Raw genomic sequence first — 17,269 nt, forward strand, 5'->3', positions numbered from 1 at the left:
TTACCCATCTAAAAGGTTAAGGCGACGTTCTCATAATGAAAAGAAGTAAGATAAACATATCTTGATAACATTTTACCGAAAGCATTTTTATTTACTAGATAATTAGTGCACATCATTACAGTACAGACGGAAGGATAAACAAACGATTTCTTCAAATATAAGATGATAAAAATCATAGCAATCAGACGTTATTCACTGGAGTCAACGCAGAAAAATGACACTGAATACATTTTACTCGTATGTATATTGTTTACCTATCCATTCTTGATGAGAAAAACTTTCCGATGACATCAACCTTATTTGGACCCGATTTCTCGAAACAAAAGTGCAGACTTACGTCAAAATTTCAGAGTTTTTTTTCTTAAGCAGTTTATGTGAAATAAGTGACTGAAGTTTGTTTTGAGAAATAGGGGCTCGGATTAAAAGACAGTAAGCCTACTTACCTACCTGTTATACGAAGGATGTATACAACATAGATTTCACTGATGGATTGTCTCTGTCTTAGTTTGTGCCAGTGGAATAACTTGTAAACGACACCTAAACCAAACGGCCTGACCACGACCACCAAACCATCACATCCTCCATGTGATAAATTCTCTTATTTAACATTGTTTTATTTAGTTTTCAAAAACACCATTTACACAAATATTCACAAAAATACAAACATTCTCCCTAGCTTACAAAGCCTTATCATACTCAATGTAATACATTATCAAGAGTCAATATCATATGGATGTAGGAAAGGATTCAAAAGCATATCATGGTATATCAAGAATGTTTTAAATAATATAATGTTGTATTTAGAGAAGATATACAATTAAGAACAAATCTGACACAAAATTTTAAAACAAGATCCATCTACGCAGAAAGAAGAATATTTGCCTTCGATACTGGAACTGTATTTCAGCTTGTATGAAGATTACATTAAGCTCGTTGTACCTGTCGTATTTTGAAGCAATATTACATGTTCTATGAATGCCAGCCTTTGGGAAGACAATGGTAACCTCATAAAATGAGTTTTGAAAAGGTAAGGAACAATATCTTATTTCATCAAGCTGCATTACTGAACTTTGTACGTGCTTAATATATCCATCAAATTCTCAATATGGCTACTCAATTTAATCTAAATTGGTGTGTCTTACGTATCTTAACTCTTGCAAGTGAATCTTGGTATACTTATTCTCTAGCTAGTTCACTTTTCACTGTGTTATACAAGCATGAAAGAGTATTTTCCCATCGTTACAGAAAATAAATTATAACAAAATCGATTAGTCAGTTCTTAAAAGGTTTTTGAATTATGAGTTTATAAATGTTTGTATAAAGGATCAAGGGAAGTAACTCGATAATTTTCCTGTCACAATTGTCAGTTTCGAAATTTATTTTTTATAAATACATTCATGTTTTCTCTCTCGTGGTTCTCATTTTGAATCTGTCATACTTGCGTTCTTATACTTCTTCCACTGTGGTGCTTGTTTTCAGTCTGGTGGATTTTATTCGTTAAGGTTCATCTTACATTGTAATTTTTCCTTCGACTTTTTTAATTGATTTGTTATTTATACTGGTGTTTCCTATTTTCATTGTGGGTTTTTTTTGGCAGTTTTTTTGAGTTTATTCCAATATTTCATATTTCACTATTTACTTTTTCCTCTTAGTGTTTTTCCTGTGATTATTTTACTTTCTCCCTGATGTTTCACGTCTTTCCTTCTTACAGCTTCATTTCTTCATTGCTGTTTTTCTGTGACATCAAAATCTACACTGTGTACTCTTTCAGAAATATCCGTTCTGTTACACATTTTTCTTGTTTAACTGGTGAAGAGTTGAAAAAAAGTTTGGCCTGGTTAAAGTACAGTATTAATAAGTTTCGAAAACGATGTCCTGTAAACGTAGCCATATTTTTACGCTTTTCGCGCTACGCATTTTACGCTGAATTGTATTTGTAACATTTGCTGTGTTGCGCGAATTTATCTCTTTCGTTAACGTGTTCAAAATAAGTTTAGACTGAAATATAAGTGCGTCAATATCAGTTCGTTTACAATATTTTTTTGGTGTATTCGATTTAAAACACAACTTGCCAGTTTGTCATAAAATAAACGAAGACGAGATTTATTAAATCTTTATTTCAAAGCCTTTAACATCAAAAATAAACAACAATGTAAAAGTTACACCAACAGACTAATAACATCAACAGTATATTGACAGCAGCAGTAGACTGCCTACACAACCATTAGCACTGAATGTGGAAAAATAATTGATAAGTTATAATGATTCTCATATACATGTACATGTATAATCGATGCTACCATTCTCAAATTAATTTGAAAACCAAATTTCATTAAGTACCGTTTTTGTATGATCATGCATACCTTGTCATTTATAAACCCAACTATTCTTTGATAACAATAACCACAGTCAATAAATATCCCGCCTTCTGATGATAATATATTAAATACCAATTTATTAAAAGATGATTAAAATTAGCCCACAAATAACTATTCAGCTTACAAAAGCCTAATAAAATGGAGCACACCAAGTAGATATCAATATAGAACAATATCGTTTTATAGAATGTTGTTTTAAATAAAATGATGCTATATTTCAATGGAATGTTGTTTTAGATAATGTAAAACGATGGTTCCAATGGAATGTTGTTTTAGATAATGTAAAACGATGGTTCCAATGGAATGTTGGTTTAAATAGTAATTTTCTTAAGCAAATTAGAAAGGTTTAGTTTTGATACGTGAAGATAATATAGTTTTTTGATGATTAACATAAATTAAAATTTTCTTTTTGTTTACATTTCACGTTAATGTAAATTTAATCTTTGTCTAACACAATAATCGATAGTCATCGTTTGCAAACTAATAACACCTTCCCACATTAAGAAGATTCATACAAATGTCAATAGTTTTCTGGACATATTTCATCAGTTGATATTCAAAGGTTTACATGTACTTTTCGGGTTTATTGGCCTATCAGCATCATGTGTCATTTGAGGTGGGGACCGTAGACTTTGGGTGGATGTAGTATCTGGTAGCTACCTGTGACGAATTACAAAACATGGGTGGGGGGCTATTACCAGACAATATTACAAAACATGTAGGGACTATTGCCAGAAAATACAAGTATACATTTAGAAACATATTTCAAAGCTTTAAATTAAGTTTTGTATGTGTACCCTCTGGATAAGTAAAATATGAAGTTGATGCTGAATTCATATGTAAATTGCATTGTATGTATTTAACATTAACAAACAATGAAGATTGTCTCTAAGGCTCTGAACAAGAACAAGTTTGAGCATCTTTTGAATCTAACATACCTTGGTAGAATAAACTCTATAATAAACAGTCATAAATTGTACAGTAATACAAACATATCAAGACATTTTGATTCGAGAACATTGTAAACCATTGTAGGTTCGTGGCAACTTCATTTCACATTTCCATGTCTTTGGACTTTTCTCATGATTTCATGATTAACTGTTAAAAATCTCTTTTGTACAATGTACAGATTTCTTTGTGACAATTTTATTTCGCGAATTGTAATTGTCTAATAATATGCAAAATTTCTTTGCACACAGAAATCAGTTAATAAATATAAATTGGAATCACAAAGAGGCAGCTTTTTACTGCCTTTTATAGTCTCGGCCCCTTTAAAATACTGCACTGAAATACACAAGCTGTCCTGTATCACTTTACTTGCATAAGGTCATGATGTGACCTGCTGTGACCTTTGAACTCTCACCAGTAAGGAAACTTCCATGATCACCCTCAACTTCAAGGATGTTGATTGGTCCATCACAAATCTGAAACAGCCAATAATTGAAGAGGATTTATACGATTTGAGTGCATTCATGTTTAATTTTACTGACTAACAACAGAATTCCAGTTTCAAAGCTAGCAATGATTAGAAATAATTTCAGCCAATGAATTAAGAGGATTTATGATTTTAATGCATTCATGATGAATTTACTGACTGACATCAGAATTTCAGTTTTAAAGGTGACATCAGAATTTTTAAGTAGCCCTGGTATGTTTCGAGTCCAATAAGATCTATTTTAAAACTCTATAATGACTTGAGATTTCAAACTACATGCATGGAGATTATTTTCTTCTGGTTGATGATTTCACAATAATTTTGTTTTTATATAAAATGGAGCACACCAAGTAGATATCAATATAGAACAATATCGTTTTATAGAATGTTGTTTTAAATAAAATGATGCTATATTTCAATGGAATGTTGTTTTAGATAATGTAAAACGATGGTTCCAATGGAATGTTGTTTTAGATAATGTAAAACGATGGTTCCAATGGAATGTTGGTTTAAATAGTAATTTTCTTAAGCAAATTAGAAAGGTTTAGTTTTGATACTTGAAGATAATATAGTTTTTTGATGATTAACATAAATTAAAATTTTCTTTTTGTTTACATTTCACGTTAATGTAAATTTAATCTTTGTCTTACACAATAATCGATAGTCATCGTTTGCAAACTAATAACACCTTCCCACATTAAGAAGATTCATACAAATGTCAATAGTTTTCAGGACATATTTCATCAGTTGATATTCAAAGGTTTACATGTACTTTTCGGGTTTATTGGCCTATCAGCATCATGTGTCATTTGAGGTGGGGACCGTAGACTTTGGGTGGATGTAGTATCTGGTAGCTACCTGTGACGAATTACAAAACATGGGGGGGGGGCTATTATTACCAGACAATATTACAAAACATGTAGGGACTATTGCCAGAAAATACAAGTATACATTTAGAAACATATTTCAAAGCTTTAAATTAAGTTTTGTATGTGTACCCTCTGGATTAGTAAAATATGAAGTTGATGCTGAATTCATATGTAAATTGCATTGTATGTATTTAACATTAACAAACAATGAAGATTGTCTCTAAGGCTCTGAACAAGAACAAGTTTGAGCATCTTTTGAATCAAACATACCTTGGTAGAATAAACTCTATAATAAACAGTCATAAATTGTACAGTAATACAAACATATCAAGACATTTTGATTCGAGAACATTGTAAACCATTGTAGGTTCGTGGCAACTTCATTTCACATTTCCATGACTTTGGACTTTTCTCATGATTTCATGATTAACTGTTAAAAATCTCTTTTGTACAATGTACAGATTTCTTTGTGACAATTTTATTTCGCGAATTGTAATTGTCTAATAATATGCAAAATTTCTTTGCACACAGAAATCAGTTAATAAATATAAATTGGAATCACAAAGAGGCAGCTTTTTACTGCCTTTTATAGTCTCGGCCCCTTTAAAATACTGCACTGAAATACACAAGCTGTCTGTATCACTTTACTTGCATAAGGTCATGATGTGACCTGCTGTGACCTTTGAACTCTCACCAGTAAGGAAACTTCCATGATCACCCTCAACTTCAAGGATGTTGATTGGTCCATCACAAATCTGAAACAGCCAATAACTGAAGAGGATTTATACGATTTGAGTGCATTCATGTTTAATTTTACTGACTAACAACAGAATTCCAGTTTCAAAGCTAGCAATGATTAGAAATAATTTCAGCCAATGATTTAAGAGGATTTATGATTTTAATGCATTCATGATGAATTTACTGACTGACATCAGAATTTCAGTTTTAAAGGTGACATCAGAATTTTTAAGTAGCCCTGGTATGTTTCGAGTCCAATAAGATCTATTTTAAAACTCTATAATGACTTGAGATTTCAAACTACATGCATGGAGATTATTTTCTTCTGGTTGATGATTTCACAATAATTTTGTTTTTATATAAATTACAGGAATAGTGTTTTATCAGTAGTAAGAGGGTCCTCTGTTTGAGCCCACAGTACGGAGATATTACCTGTTTCAGCCCATAGTCCTGCCCCAGTGACGCCATGTGGCCTTTCCCAGCTTTGATCAATGTCACCCCTACATGTAACTTTTCTCTGGGTTTGTACTCCTCAGACATCATTAGACTCTGATAAAATGCTAGAGCGGCCCTGTCCAGGTCGACGGAGTTCTTAAACACGTCTAATTTTGAGAGCGTATTCACAACTATCCCGAGACGGCCATTCATGTCTGGTTGGTCGGTCATTTCCTTGAAAATCTACAATGGTTACAATATGTGATCAGCATTATAGAAAGTAATCAAAACATCAAATTACTGTACATATTTCTATGTCAACTTTCATGTCTAGCAATATTTTTCAAAATTTCAAGATTTTTTTTATATTCAAACTCAGGTGATCAAATGACTGATTGACACAAAAATGATACAAGTGTAGTGGGATTGAATGGGTCGATCATCGGTGACCAGATGGCTCGGTCGGTGGAGCATTCGGTTAGTGTTTTGAGGGTCCCGGGTTCAAATCCCGGTCTGGCCGCTACATTTTCTCTTTTCCTGTTACACATGTAACATTGATAACATTTGACAGCAAGTATGTATACAGTACTAAATATTATGTGTACATTGAAGCATTGTGTCAGTATTTTATAATTTCACCGGAGCATGAAAAAAATTGTTTGCAAACTGTGTGACAGTTTCTTTTCGTAACCGGATGGAATAAAAAATATAGTGACGTCAGTTCTTATATTTAAATTTTTAGACTACTTGATGTTTTAAAGGGACAATTCACTCAGGCGCTAATTCTATTTAAACAAGAAGCCTTATTTTATAACTCTATTCCAAAGTGTCCTCATTACAGGTCACTGCACGTTTAAACAAATAAACTTCATAACCTATGATTTTTATGTTTATGTTTACCAGTGTGTATATTTCCCTTATTTATAACTCTATTAAAGTGTCCTCATTACAGGTCACTGTCTATATGTTTATGTTTACCAGTGTGTATATTTCCCTTATTTATAACTCTATTAAAGTGTCCTCATTACAGGTCACTGTCAAAGTGTCCTCATTACAGGTCACTGTCTATATGTTTATGTTTACCAGTGTGTATATTTCCCTTATTTATAACTCTATTAAAGTGTCCTCATTACAGGTCACTGTCTATATGTTTATGTTTACCAGTGTGTATATTTCCCTTATTTATAACTCTATTAAAGTGTCCTCATTACAGGTCACTGTCTATATGTTTATGTTTACCAGTGTGTATATTTCCCTTATTTATAACTCTATTAAAGTGTCCTCATTACAGGTCACTGTCTATATGTTTATGTTTACCAGTGTGTATATTTCCCTTATTTATAACTCTATTAAAGTGTCCTCATTACAGGTCACTGTCTATATATTTTATGTTTACCAGTGTGTATATTTCCCTTATTTATAACTCTATTAAAGTGTCCTCATTACAGGTCACTGTCTATATGTTTATGTTTACCAGTGTGTATATTTCCCTTATTTATAACTCTATTAAAGTGTCCTCATTACAGGTCACTGTCTATATGTTTATGTTTACCAGTGTGTGTATATTTCCCTTATTTATAACTCTATTAAAGTGTCCTCATTACAGGTCACTGTCTATATGTTTATGTTTACCAGTGTGTATATTTCCCTTATTTATAACTCTATTAAAGTGTCCTCATTACAGGTCACTGTCTATATGTTTATGTTTACCAGTGTGTATATTTCCCTTATTTATAACTCTCTAAGTGTCATCATTACAGGTCACTGTCTATATGTTTATGTTTACCAGTGTGTATATTTCCCTTATTTATAACTCTATTAAAGTGTCCTCATTACAGGTCACTGTCTATATGTTTATGTTTACCAGTGTGTATATTTCCCTTATTTATAACTCTATTAAAGTGTCCTCATTACAGGTCACTGTCTATATGTTTATGTTTACCAGTGTGTATATTTCCCTTATTTATAACTCTATTAAAGTGTCCTCATTACAGGTCACTGTCTATATGTTTATGTTTACCAGTGTGTATATTTCCCTTATTTATAACTCTATTAAAGTGTCCTCATTACAGGTCACTGTCTATATGTTTATGTTTACCAGTGTGTATATTTCCCTTATTTATAACTCTATTAAAGTGTCCTCATTACAGGTCACTGTCTATATGTTTATGTTTACCAGTGTGTATATTTCCCTTATTTATAACTCTATTAAAGTGTCCTCATTACAGGTCACTGTCTATATGTTTATGTTTACCAGTGTGTATATTTCCCTTATTTATAACTCTATTAAAGTGTCCTCATTACAGGTCACTGTCTATATGTTTATGTTTACCAGTGTGTATATTTCCCTTATTTATAACTCTATTAAAGTGTCCTCATTACAGGTCACTGTCTATATGTTTATGTTTACCAGTGTGTATATTTCCCTTATTTATAACTCTATTAAAGTGTCCTCATTACAGGTCACTGTCTATATGTTTATGTTTACCAGTGTGTATATTTCCCTTATTTATAACTCTATTAAAGTGTCCTCATTACAGGTCACTGTCTATATCTTTATTGTTTACCAGTGTGTATATTTCCCTTATTTATAACTCTATTAAAGTGTCCTCATTACAGGTCACTGTCTATATGTTTATGTTTACCAGTGTGTATATTTCCCTTATTTATAACTCTATTAAAGTGTCCTCATTACAGGTCACTGTCTATATGTTTATGTTTACCAGTGTGTATATTTCCCTTATTTATAACTCTATTAAAGTGTCCTCATTACAGGTCACTGTCTATATGTTTATGTTTACCAGTGTGTATATTTCCCTTATTTATAACTCTATTAAAGTGTCCTCATTACAGGTCACTGTCTATATGTTTATGTTTACCAGTGTGTATATTTCCCTTATTTATAACTCTATTAAAGTGTCCTCATTACAGGTCACTGTCTATATGTTTATGTTTACCAGTGTGTATATTTCCCTTATTTATACCTCTATTAAAGTGTCCTCATTACAGGTCACTGTCTATATCTTTATGTTTACCAGTGTGTATATTTCCCTTATTTATAACTCTATTAAAGTGTCCTCATTACAGGTCACTGTTGTCTATATGTTTATGTTTACCAGTGTGTATATTTCCCTTATTTATAACTCTATTAAAGTGTCCTCATTACAGGTCACTGTCTATATGTTTATGTTTACCAGTGTGTATATTTCCCTTATTTATAACTCTATTAAAGTGTCCTCATTACAGGTCACTGTCTATATGTTTATGTTTACCAGTGTGTATATTTCCCTTATTTATAACTCTCTATTAAAGTGTCCTCATTACAGGTCACTGTCTATATGTTTATGTTTACCAGTGTGTATATTTCCCTTATTTATAACTCTATTAAAGTGTCCTCATTACAGGTCACTGTCTATATGTTTATGTTTACCAGTGTGTATATTTCCCTTATTTATAACTCTATTAAAGTGTCCTCATTACAGGTCACTGTCTATATGTTTATGTTTACCAGTGTGTATATTTCCCTTATTTATAACTCTATTAAAGTGTCCTCATTACAGGTCACTGTCTATATGTTTATGTTTACCAGTGTGTACATTTCCCTTATTTATAACTCTATTAAAGTGTCCTCATTACAGGTCACTGTCCATTTTTTTATGTTTACCAGTGTGTATATTTCCCTTATTTATAACTCTATTAAAGTGTCCTCATTACAGGTCACTGTCTATATGTTTATGTTTACCAGTGTGTATATTTCCCTTATTTATAACTCTATTAAAGTGTCCTCATTACAGGTCACTGTCTATATGTTTATGTTTACCAGTGTGTATATTTCCCTTATTTATAACTCTATTAAAGTGTCCTCATTACAGGTCACTGTCTATATGTTTATGTTTACCAGTGTGTATATTTCCCTTATTTATAACTCTATTAAAGTGTCCTCATTACAGGTCACTGTCTATATGTTTATGTTTACCAGTGTGTATATTTCCCTTATTTATAACTCTATTAAAGTGTCCTCATTACAGGTCACTGTCTATATGTTTATGTTTACCAGTGTGTACATTTCCCTTATTTATAACTCTATTAAAGTGTCCTCATTACAGGTCACTGTCAAAGTGTCCTCATTACAGGTCACTGTCTATATCTTTATGTTTACCAGTGTGTATATTTCCCTTATTTATAACTCTATTAAAGTGTCCTCATTACAGGTCACTGTCTATATGTTTATGTTTACCAGTGTGTATATTTCCCTTATTTATAACTCTATTAAAGTGTCCTCATTACAGGTCACTGTCAAAGTGTCCTCATTACAGGTCACTGTCTATATGTTTATGTTTACCAGTGTGTATATTTCCCTTATTTATAACTCTATTAAAGTGTCCTCATTACAGGTCACTGTCTATATGTTTTATGTTTACCAGTGTGTATATTTCCCTTATTTATAACTCTATTAAAGTGTCCTCATTACAGGTCACTGTCTATATGTTTATGTTTACCAGTGTGTATATTTCCCTTATTTATAACTCTATTAAAGTGTCCTCATTACAGGTCACTGTCTATATGTTTATGTTTACCAGTGTGTATATTTCCCTTATTTATAACTCTATTAAAGTGTCCTCATTACAGGTCACTGTCTATATGTTTATGTTTACCAGTGTGTATATTTCCCTTATTTATAACTCTATTAAAGTGTCCTCATTACAGGTCACTGTCTATATGTTTATGTTTACCAGTGTGTACATTTCCCTTATTTATAACTCTATTAAAGTGTCCTCATTACAGGTCACTGTCTATATGTTTATGTTTACCAGTGTGTATATTTCCCTTATTTATAACTCTATTAAAGTGTCCTCATTACAGGTCACTGTCTATATGTTTATGTTTACCAGTGTGTATATTTCCCTTATTTTATAACTCTATTAAAGTGTCCTCATTACAGGTCACTGTCTATATGTTTATGTTTACCAGTGTGTATATTTCCCTTATTTATAACTCTATTAAAGTGTCCTCATTACAGGTCACTGTCTATATGTTTATGTTTACCAGTGTGTATATTTCCCTTATTTATAACTCTATTAAAGTGTCATCATTACAGGTCACTGTCTATATGTTTATGTTTACCAGTGTGTATATTTCCCTTATTTATAACTCTATTAAAGTGTCCTCATTACAGGTCACTGTCTATATGTTTATGTTTACCAGTGTGTACATTTCCCTTATTTATAACTCTATTAAAGTGTCCTCATTACAGGTCACTGTCTATATGTTTATGTTTACCAGTGTGTATATTTCCCTTATTTATAACTCTATTAAAGTGTCCTCATTACAGGTCACTGTCTATATGTTTATGTTTACCAGTGTGTATATTTCCCTTATTTTATAACTCTATTAAAGTGTCCTCATTACAGGTCACTGTCTATATGTTTATGTTTACCAGTGTGTATATTTCCCTTATTTATAACTCTATTAAAGTGTCCTCATTACAGGTCACTGTCTATATGTTTATGTTTACCAGTGTGTATATTTCCCTTATTTATAACTCTATTAAAGTGTCCTCATTACAGGTCACTGTCTATATGTTTATGTTTACCAGTGTGTATATTTCCCTTATTTATAACTCTATTAAAGTGTCCTCATTACAGGTCACTGTCTATATGTTTATGTTTACCAGTGTGTATATTTCCCTTATTTATAACTCTATTAAAGTGTCCTCATTACAGGTCACTGTCTATATGTTTATGTTTACCAGTGTGTATATTTCCCTTATTTATAACTCTATTAAAGTGTCCTCATTACAGGTCACTGTCTATATGTTTATGTTTACCAGTGTGTATATTTCCCTTATTTATAACTCTATTAAAGTGTCCTCATTACAGGTCACTGTCTATATGTTTATGTTTACCAGTGTGTATATTTCCCTTATTTATAACTCTATTAAAGTGTCCTCATTACAGGTCACTGTCTATATGTTTATGTTTACCAGTGTGTATATTTCCCTTATTTATAACTCTATTAAAGTGTCCTCATTACAGGTCACTGTCTATATGTTTATGTTTACCAGTGTGTATATTTCCCTTATTTATAACTCTATTAAAGTGTCCTCATTACAGGTCACTGTCTATATGTTTATGTTTACCAGTGTGTATATTTCCCTTATTTATAACTCTATTAAAGTGTCCTCATTACAGGTCACTGTCTATATGTTTATGTTTACCAGTGTGTATATTTCCCTTATTTATAACTCTATTAAAGTGTCCTCATTACAGGTCACTGTCTATATGTTTATGTTTACCAGTGTGTGTATATTTCCCTTATTTATAACTCTATTAAAGTGTCCTCATTACAGGTCACTGTCTATATGTTTATGTTTACCAGTGTGTATATTTCCCTTATTTATAACTCTATTAAAGTGTCCTCATTACAGGTCACTGTCTATATGTTTATGTTTACCAGTGTGTATATTTCCCTTATTTATAACTCTATTAAAGTGTCCTCATTACAGGTCACTGTCTATATGTTTATGTTTACCAGTGTGTATATTTCCCTTATTTATAACTCTATTAAAGTGTCCTCATTACAGGTCACTGTCTATATGTTTATGTTTACCAGTGTGTATATTTCCCTTATTTATAACTCTATTAAAGTGTCCTCATTACAGGTCACTGTCTATATGTTTATGTTTACCAGTGTGTATATTTCCCTTATTTATAACTCTTTAAGTGTCCTCATTACAGGTCACTGTCTTTATGTCAGTGCCTTTACTTAAGTGTCTCATTACAGGTCACTGTCTATATGTTTATGTTTACCAGTGTGTATATTTCCCTTATTTATAACTCTATTAAAGTGTCCTCATTACAGGTCACTGTCTATATGTTTATGTTTACCAGTGTGTATATTTCCCTTATTTATAACTCTATTAAAGTGTCCTCATTACAGGTCACTGTCTATATGTTTATGTTTACCAGTGTGTATATTTCCCTTATTTATAACTCTATTAAAGTGTCCTCATTACAGGTCACTGTCTATATGTTTATGTTTACCAGTGTGTATATTTCCCTTATTTATAACTCTATTAAAGTGTCCTCATTACAGGTCACTGTCTATATGTTTATGTTTACCAGTGTGTATATTTCCCTTATTTATAACTCTATTAAAGTGTCCTCATTACAGGTCACTGTCTATATGTTTATGTTTACCAGTGTGTAATTTCCCTTATTTATAACTCTATTAAAGTGTCCTCATTACAGGTCACTGTCTATATGTTTATGTTTACCAGTGTGTATATTTCCCTTATTTATAACTCTATTAAAGTGTCCTCATTACAGGTCACTGTCTATATGTTTATGTTTACCAGTGTGTATATTTCCCTTATTTATAACTCTATTAAAGTGTCCTCATTACAGGTCACTGTCTATATGTTTATGTTTACCAGTGTGTATATTTCCCTTATTTATAACTCTATTAAAGTGTCCTCATTACAGGTCACTGTCTATATGTTTATGTTTACCAGTGTGTATATTTCCCTTATTTATAACTCTATTAAAGTGTCCTCATTACAGGTCACTGTCAAAGTGTCCTCATTACAGGTCACTGTCTATATGTTTATGTTTACCAGTGTGTATATTTCCCTTATTTATAACTCTATTAAAGTGTCCTCATTACAGGTCACTGTCTATATGTTTATGTTTACCAGTGTGTATATTTCCCTTATTTATAACTCTATTAAAGTGTCCTCATTACAGGTCACTGTCTATATGTTTATGTTTACCAGTGTGTATTAAAGTGTCCTCATTACAGGTCACTGTCAAAGTGTCCTCATTACAGGTCACTGTCTATATGTTTATGTTTACCAGTGTGTATATTTCCCTTATTTATAACTCTATTAAAGTGTCCTCATTACAGGTCACTGTCTATATGTTTATGTTTACCAGTGTGTATATTTCCCTTATTTATAACTCTATTAAAGTGTCCTCATTACAGGTCACTGTCTATATGTTTATGTTTACCAGTGTGTATATTTCCCTTATTTATAACTCTATTAAAGTGTCCTCATTACAGGTCACTGTCTATATGTTTATGTTTACCAGTGTGTACATTTCCCTTATTTATAACTCTATTAAAGTGTCCTCATTACAGGTCACTGTCTATATGTTTATGTTTACCAGTGTGTACATTTCCCTTATTTATAACTCTATTAAAGTGTCCTCATTACAGGTCACTGTCTATATTTTTATGTTTACCAGTGTGTACATTTCCCTTATTTATAACTCTATTAAAGTGTCCTCATTACAGGTCACTGTCTATATGTTTATGTTTACCAGTGTGTATATTTCCCTTATTTATAACTCTATTAAAGTGTCCTCATTACAGGTCACTGTCTATATGTTTATGTTTACCAGTGTGTATATTTCCCTTATTTATAACTCTATTAAAGTGTCCTCATTACAGGTCACTGTCTATATCTTTATTTTTTACCAGTGTGTATATTTCCCTTATTTATAACTCTATTAAAGTGTCCTCATTACAGGTCACTGTCTATATGTTTATGTTTACCAGTGTGTATATTTCCCTTATTTATAACTCTATTAAAGTGTCCTCATTACAGGTCACTGTCTATATGTTTATGTTTACCAGTGTGTATATTTCCCTTATTTATAACTCTATTAAAGTGTCCTCATTACAGGTCACTGTCTATATGTTTATGTTTACCAGTGTGTATATTTCCCTTATTTATAACTCTATTAAAGTGTCCTCATTACAGGTCACTGTCTATATGTTTATGTTTACCAGTGTGTATATTTCCCTTATTTATAACTCTATTAAAGTGTCCTCATTACAGGTCACTGTCTATATGTTTATGTTTACCAGTGTGTATATTTCCCTTATTTATAACTCTATTAAAGTGTCCTCATTACAGGTCACTGTCTATATGTTTATGTTTACCAGTGTGTATATTTCCCTTATTTATAACTCTATTAAAGTGTCCTCATTACAGGTCACTGTCAAAGTGTCCTCATTACAGGTCACTGTCTATATGTTTATGTTTACCAGTGTGTATATTTCCCTTATTTATAACTCTATTAAAGTGTCCTCATTACAGGTCACTGTCTATATGTTTATGTTTACCAGTGTGTATATTTCCCTTATTTATAACTCTATTAAAGTGTCCTCATTACAGGTCACTGTCTATATGTTTATGTTTACCAGTGTGTATATTTCCCTTATTTATAACTCTATTAAAGTGTCCTCATTACAGGTCACTGTCTATATGTTTATGTTTACCAGTGTGTACATTTCCCTTATTTATAACTCTATTAAAGTGTCCTCATTACAGGTCACTGTCTATATGTTTATGTTTACAGGTCACTGTCTATATGTTTATGTTTGTGTATATTTCCCTTATTTATAACTCTATTAAAGTGTCCTCATTACAGGTCACTGTCTATATGTTTATGTTTACCAGTGTGGTATATTTCCCTTATTTATAACTCTATTAAAGTGTCCTCATTACAGGTCACTGTCTATATGTTTATGTTTACCAGTGTGTATATTTCCCTTATTTATAACTCTATTAAAGTGTCCTCATTACAGGTCACTGTCTATATGTTTATGTTTACCAGTGTGTACATTTCCCTTATTTATAACTCTATTAAAGTGTCCTCATTACAGGTCACTGTCTATATCTTTATGTTTACCAGTGTGTATATTTCCCTTATTTATAACTCTATTAAAGTGTCCTCATTACAGGTCACTGTCTATATGTTTATGTTTACCAGTGTGTATATTTCCCTTATTTATAACTCTATTAAAGTGTCCTCATTACAGGTCACTGTCTATATGTTTATGTTTACCAGTGTGTATATTTCCCTTATTTATAACTCTATTAAAGTGTCCTCATTACAGGTCACTGTCTATATCTTTATGTTTACCAGTGTGTATATTTCCCTTATTTATAACTCTATTAAAGTGTCCTCATTACAGGTCACTGTCTATATGTTTATGTTTACCAGTGTGTATATTTCCCTTATTTATAACTCTATTAAAGTGTCCTCATTACAGGTCACTGTCTATATGTTTATGTTTACCAGTGTGTATATTTCCCTTATTTATAACTCTATTAAAGTGTCCTCATTACAGGTCACTGTCTATATGTTTATGTTTACCAGTGTGTACATTTCCCTTATTTATAACTCTATTAAAGTGTCCTCATTACAGGTCACTGTCTATATGTTTATGTTTACCAGTGTGTATATTTCCCTTATTTATAACTCTATTAAAGTGTCCTCATTACAGGTCACTGTCTATATGTTTATGTTTACACAGTGTATTAAAGTGTCCTTATTTATAACTCTATTAAAGTGTCCTCATTACAGGTCACTGTCTATATGTTTATGTTTACCAGTGTGTACATTTCCCTTATTTATAACTCTATTAAAGTGTCCTCATTACAGGTCACTGTCTATATGTTTATGTTTACCAGTGTGTATATTTCCCTTATTTATAACTCTATTAAAGTGTCCTCATTACAGGTCACTGTCTATATGTTTATGTTTACCAGTGTGTATATTTCCCTTATTTATAACTCTATTAAAGTGTCCTCATTACAGGTCACTGTCTATATCTTTATTGTTTACCAGTGTGTATATTTCCCTTATTTATAACTCTATTAAAGTGTCCTCATTACAGGTCACTGTCTATATGTTTATGTTTACCAGTGTGTATATTTCCCTTATTTATAACTCTATTAAAGTGTCCTCATTACAGGTCACTGTCTATATGTTTATGTTTACCAGTGTGTATATTTCCCTTATTTATAACTCTATTAAAGTGTCCTCATTACAGGTCACTGTCTATATGTTTATGTTTACCAGTGTGTATATTTCCCTTATTTATAACTCTATTAAAGTGTCCTCATTACAGGTCACTGTCTATATCTTTATGTTTACCAGTGTGTATATTTCCCTTATTTATAACTCTATTAAAGTGTCCTCATTACAGGTCACTGTCTATATGTTTATGTTTACCAGTGTGTATATTTCCCTTATTTATAACTCTATTAAAGTGTCCTCATTACAGGTCACTGTCTTTAAGTGTCCTTTTTTATGTTTACCAGTGTGTATATTTCCCTTATTTATAACTCTATTAAAGTGTCCTCATTACAGGTCACTGTCTATATCTTTATTGTTTACCAGTGTGTACATTTCCCTTATTTATAACTCTATTAAAGTGTCCTCATTACAGGTCACTGTCTATATCACTGTTTATGTTTATGTTTACCAGTGTGTATATTTCCCTTATTTATAACTCTATTAAAGTGTCCTCATTACAGGTCACTGTCTATATCTTTATGTTTACCAGTGTGTATATTTCCCTTATTTATAACTCTATTAAAGTGTCCTCATTACAGGTCA

General features: G+C 31.5%; 1 protein-coding gene across 1 annotated transcript in view; it reads right to left on the bottom strand.

Moving 5' to 3' along the window:
- LOC138322617 (fatty acid synthase-like) overlaps positions 1-17,269 on the bottom strand; it is a 381,340-nt gene that overhangs the window by 339,696 nt on the left and 24,375 nt on the right. The window lies entirely within an intron of this gene.

The sequence above is a fragment of the Argopecten irradians genome, chromosome 5 (genome assembly GCF_041381155.1).
Source record: "Argopecten irradians isolate NY chromosome 5, Ai_NY, whole genome shotgun sequence".
Lineage (NCBI taxonomy): Eukaryota > Metazoa > Mollusca > Bivalvia > Pectinida > Pectinidae > Argopecten > Argopecten irradians.